Raw genomic sequence first — 6732 nt, forward strand, 5'->3', positions numbered from 1 at the left:
ACTATTCAGTTTCAAAACCCTAAAGGAGAAAATTCTTTGGTTCTCTCTATCCCCATCAAGAGAGCAAGGTCTTCAGGGTGTTTTGCTGAGGAATATCACCCAACCCATTGGCTCTATCATCATCATCTCACGATTTCATTAATGGCAATTTCCACATGTATGCTTCCGCCTTTGACTATTCATCATGTAATTGACATGGATTGTTGAGCACAACGTTATTAAGGTTTTTCCAACAAAATTTGGAATGGAATTATCGACATACTCCTTGTCCAACTAGTGCTGCTAACTTTTTTCTATTCAACTACTAACTTTAAAGCATTGGATGCCCCATTATTTCTACCCTCTGTCTTAGAAAGTGCTCACAATCCATAAGCTTATCATCTAGAAAAATAAAGTAAAAGGATCTTGTCCTGCGCACTGTGTTTGTGGGGAAATATTATACTATTACTTCCTAATTATAATTATTTAATTCGAATTTTTTTCTCTCTAAGTATTTTTTAAATTTCTTAAATATATTTATTATTATTTTTCTAAATATATTATTTATTTTGAAAAATAAAAAGACAAATTGAATACATTTATGTTAAGAAAATATTTCAAGAACATCTACATAAAATATAATCACGTTAAACTCATTTTCTACTTTTTTACTAAATAAATAAATAAATAAAATACTTATAAATAGAGTCGGAGGAAATAATTATCTACTCTACTATTTTTTTTTTTTGTTTTGTGAAGGAAAATGGTTCGTTATGCCAATTTTGGAATTTTAGTATGAAGGGGAAACTAAACGGAATCAAGATTAGATATCTCTTTTTACTAAATTTATCTTTAAAAATAAATTAATAAAATATGAACTAATAAAAAATATTAAAATCAAAATCAAGAAGTTATGTTGGATTTTTGCATACATAAATCCTACATCTTCGCTGGTGAATTGTATGCATTAGTGGCTATGATTATGGTTATCATTGGACATTTAAAAGCACAATGACATAAACTCCACAATAAGACAATAGCTATCATTGGTGTTGTTGGTAAACAACGTTCTAGCAACTAATCTTTTTACAAGAACAGATAACATAACGGGAAGAAAGAATCTCTATTTGTTTATCCAATTGGAGTATCTCGGAGATTTATTTTTTATAATAAAAAAAACAGAATACTACTCGAATTTTTTATAGACTATAAATAAAATAAAAGTATCATTTGAAATTAAAAATTGTCAAATAGATACTTACGTGTCCATGTGGGGTTATATTTTTCTCGAATTTTTAGTTCTTTTTTTATTTATGAACTTTTTAGTTCATCTATTAAAAATAATCTTTTGAGTTTAATTTTATACGAGCTTAAAACAATGTTTAAACATGATAAATGATTTTGAACACCAAAATATTGATGTATTTTTTGAAATGTGTGCAAAACAAAGAAAACTAAAAATAAGAGAGATAGATAAAAGACTTATTTGTTATGGGACTATAAATAAATGGTTTTGACATTTAATAATTTTAAAATTAATATTAAAATTTTAGAGAAAGAAAATTATTTTTTGTTTGTATACGGTAATGCAAATTTTCTTTTTTTTTAAAAAAAAAAATCTATAAGAAATAATTTTCATGATAAACTATTTTAAATAAATTATCATTTGAAGTAAGTTTTTTTAAAAGTTGTAATAAATAAATTAAAACTCTCGCAAGTGAATATTTTTTTAAATAATATATTATTTTTTAAAATAAATTGTAACAAACATGTTCAAATACATAAGATGTTAAAATATTTGCACAAAACATTATTAAAAAATAAAATTAAGAGGTAAATATACTTTTAATCTTCTAAATATATTAATTTTTATTTTTAGTCCCTCTAAAAAATTCTTTCGAATTTTAATTCTTCTAAATTTTTTGTTACTAATTTTAGTCTCTGTTTTTTTACAAAAGCTCATGTTTATATTCTAATTAATTTTTTTTAATGAAATGTCATTGTCAAGACTTTAAAATATTATTAATTTAATAACTTAATTATTTAAACTTTAATTTAATAATTTAATTTTTAATTTAAAGTTATAGATAAATTAATAACTATTCAAGATAAAATAGTTAAATTATTAAACTAATGATATTTTAAAGTTTTATAAATAGTATGTCATAAAAAAATCAATTAGAACATACGACGTAATTTTTTATAAAAAATTAAAATTAATAATAAAAAATTTAATTTTTTGAAAAGAATTAAAAATAAAAATTGATATAACTTAAAAGAATAAAAGTATATTTAACCTTAAAATTAATGCGCAGAAAGTAGTAGCTAGGAACATAGGCCGTGGCGTATTGAAGTTCAATTGTTTTGTTTCATATTCAGGCGTGGGGTTGTATTTAGTGGCGAACTCATTTTTCCTCTTTAGCGTTACCCATTTCTACAATAGAGTCGACTCCAATGTCTCTTCCTAGACAACAAATTTGTCTCCCTACAAGTAGGTATTAGATAGGGATTAATTCTCTTATATCACATGAACCACTATTGATATCTCCATTTGAAATGAGAGTGAAGGAGGATTAAAGAAAAATTAGTTTTAAAGGTAAATATTATAATTTTATTCTGTAAAATTAATTTATATCGGATAACTTATAACTGATAGCAGTTAAGTTAATTAATTTAAAATATAAAATAACATTTTTAATTAAAAAAAAAAATTATCAATTAATATTTAAAATATTTTTAGTAATTCAAAATTTATTAATTTAATATATTATTAACTTACTTATTTATCTATTTTATTTTTATTTTAAATTAAAACGGATAAATAAACTATTTACTTTAAAATATTAATTATTTGAAATTTTAAATCATTTTTAAATATTTAAAAATATAATAAATAAATTACTTTAAACTATTATTTATAATTAAATTATTTATTTAACTTATAATAAATAAATTGTAAAACGTAAAAAAGAATTTTAATTACAATTATAAAGATAAAACTAAAAGAAAAAAGTTCATAAACTATAAGTTTATAAGAAAAAAATCGCAAATCGAACAACAAAGAAAATAAATAAGCTGAGTACTAGGGGTGGGAATAGGTCAGACCAGATCAGACTTTGAAATGTCTGAGTCTGACTTACGTTAATTTTTTAGGCTTAAGTCTGACCTACGGCGTATCATAGATTTTTTTTTTCTCGGTCTGGCATGACCTTTATAAAAGTCTGGTCTGGTCTAGAAGCCTATTTAAAAGTCTCATTCACATTAAAATATTTAAATATTATATTTTTTATTTTTTTTTTTAAATGTGCTAAACTATGTCTTTATATTAAAGAGAAACTAATAAAATTATAATCAAATCTAATAAAATAATAACTAACAAGTCTGCACTGCAACAACCTTCTAAGAAAACAAAGAAATAAAATGAATCTATAATTAGTCCATATACACATATCAAGTTATATGCTCTATTCATACCAATTTACATGGTGTTCTACCCATAACACATGATGCTCTCAACATATCAATATCAATGTACATATCTATATATATTAAACAAAAAATGATTCTAAAGGTCACCCTGTCGTAGGTGTGACTCTCAGAAACAAATGGTCACCATGCTCGAATTCTAAAGGTATGCGACGCTTGTCCGCATAACTCCTTTGACGGTCTTGTGAGATCTTCATTTTCTCTTTTATCTTCTTGACCTTATCTATAGTATGTTGCACCATATTAGATCCTACAATCATACTTTTATCGTCCTTATACCAGCACAAATGCATCTGACCCTTGCGTCCATACAAAGCCTCAAATGGTGTCATTCTAATACTTGTGTGGAAACTATTGTTGTAGGTAAACTCAATCAAGAGCAGTACATCATCCTAGCTTCCTCTATCATTTAATACACATGCTCTCAATAGATCTTCTAAGGACTGATTTGTTCTCTCAGTCTGTCCATCTGTTTATGGATGGTATCCTGAACTCAATCTTAAAATATTATCTGGTCCAATCTTAAACTCAGTTGTTTTCCCTTGCACTATTAGGTTCTTCTTCTCTTGGATTAATGTGTCATCTTGAAAATTCACAATGTCTTCAAGTAGGCCACTCAAAATCTTAATCATTCCGAATTTCAAAATCCCCGGTGCAAACTCTACGTCCAAGTGTAGGTCTCTAAATGCTTCCCACAACTCTTGTTGTCTAGCCATTACAGCTGAAGACACTGACACACTCCTTCTACCCAACGCATCAGCCACCACATTGGCCTTCCCAGGGTGGTACTGCAATGTGAAATCAAAATCCTTGAGAGTCATCATCTATCTTCTCTGACACATGTTTAATTCCTTCTGATCAAACAAATATTCAAGCTCTTATTTTCACTGAACACTTTGAACATGCATCCATATAAGTAATGCCTCCAAATCTTTAATGCAAAAACTACAACAACAAGCTCTAAATCATGAGTATGATAGTTTCTTTCATGAGTCTTCAATGGTCTTGAGGCGTAGGCCACATCCTTCTTGTGTTGCATCAGGACACACCCCAAACCTTGGTGAGACGCATCATAGTAAACTTTGTATGGTTTTTCTTGTTGTGATAAGGCCAATACTGGTGAGGTTGTCAACTTTTTCTTTAGTTGAAAATTTTCCTCACTTCTCTGTCCATGCGAACGACTGATCCTTTCTAGTGAGTTGTGCCAATGAAGCTACAATCCTAGCAAAACCTTCAATAAACCTCATGAAGTATTATGCCAGTCCAACAAAACTTCGTATGTTAGTGATAGTCTGAGGCTGTTTCCAAGCGAGGATTGTCTCAATATTTGTCGGAGCCACAACAATTCCTTCATTAAGTTCAATTCTTCTAGCCAAAACTTGCAATTCGTTAGATTGACATACAATTGTTTCTTGCGTAAAACTTCAAAAACTTGACACAAATGCTCTCCATGTTCTTTCTCAGTCCTTGAATAAATTAATATATCATCGATGAACACCACAACAAACTTATCTAGAAATAGGCTAAAGAATCTATTCATGTAATCCATAAAAGTTGTTGGTGCATTGGTAACTCCAAATGACATAACAAGATATTCATAATGTCCGTAACAGGTTCTGAAAGTAGTTTTCTGAATATCTCATTCTCTTACTCGAATCTAATGGTAACAGCTTCCGTCCTTCTTCTTAACTAATAATATCAGAGCTTCCCATGGTGACACACTTGGTCTAATAAATCCTTTCTGCAACAAATCTTCAATTTGGCCCTTGAGCTCATTCAATTCCAATGGCGACATTTGATACGACGCAAACGAAATAGGTCTGATTCCTAGCTGTAGATCAATGAAGAACTTCACCTCTCTTACTGGTGGTAATCCTGGAATTTCTGTTGGAAATACGTCTGAGTACTCCTTGACAAGCACCACATCTTCTATGCTCACATTTATCTTTCCATCCATGTTAGCTAATGATATAAACTCTTGAGTTCTTTCTCTCAACAACACTTCAAGTTTGTTAGTAGCTAGATACTTAACGACTCCTAGCTCGGGGAAAAACCAATTTGCGAGCACAATCCAATATTACATAATGATACGACATCCAATCCATACCGAGAATGATCTCGAGTGATTGTATGGGTAAATAAATTAAATTAATCAAGAAATCTATATTCTGAATAGTTACTTGACAGTGTAAACATGCAGTATTTACGGTCAAAGTCTTAGTAGGTGTGGAAACAACCACATCAAAAGGCAGAGAAGACATAGATATCTTCAAACGATTCACACAGTCCATAACAATAAACGAATGGGTTGCCCCGATCAAAAAGTGTTACCTGCAATCTCTTAGTCTCGTTGGATCAAATTGCTAGATTGATTTCCAGCTTCAGCACCCATGCAATATATGCGTCCTTTAGCAGTAGGACGAGTAGCCCTAGTTGCATTCAATGTTGGTTCCACCTTCGGAGCCTTGCAATTCCTTGCAAAGTGCCCTGACTTCTGGAAATTGTAGCATGGAAAACTCATAGAGGTACAAGCATTAACATAATGTCCCTCTTCCCCACATCGGAAACATCGAATTAATTGTCCCAACTATCTTCGAAAGTTCTGGTTCACTAGGCGATTCTGACCCATATTGTAGTTATATGGTCGATTATAGGGCTTCAAAACTTGTTTTCCTTTGTTGTTTTGATTGTTCACCCGATTAGGCCCCCCTGACCCTATTGTTCTTCGTGTCCTCAACTTCTCTACATTTCTCCACTAAAATTTGGAAACGTTGAATTCCCAATGGCAGGAAAGAGTCTTGAATCTCATACTTCAGTCCATTTTGGAAACTATGAAACATAAATTGTTCATCAACATCTTAATGAAAAAACCTAAAATACCTTGACAATGACTCAAACTTAGCAACATATTCATCCACTGTCATATTTCCCTGGTATAATTTAAGAAAATCATCACCCAACTTAGTCATGGTACTCATTGATAAGTATTTTTCTAAAAACTTTCTTTTGAACGACTCTCAGTTCACCTCCTCATGAGTTGATCCCATTAGAAGCCTTGTAGTTCTCCACCAATATTCAACATCCCCTAATAGCGTATACATAACATAGTTGACCTTCACCTATGTCTGACAATTAATCATTTTGAATATCTTTTCCACTTCCTGAATCCAATGGTCAACTTTTTTTGGACTATCAAAACCCCTGAACTTTGGAGGATTGTGACGACAAAAATTCCAATCCCTTTGACTCAACAGTACAAATCTTTCT

Source organism: Cicer arietinum, chromosome 7 (assembly GCF_000331145.2).
Source record: "Cicer arietinum cultivar CDC Frontier isolate Library 1 chromosome 7, Cicar.CDCFrontier_v2.0, whole genome shotgun sequence".
Taxonomy (NCBI): Eukaryota; Viridiplantae; Streptophyta; class Magnoliopsida; order Fabales; family Fabaceae; genus Cicer; species Cicer arietinum.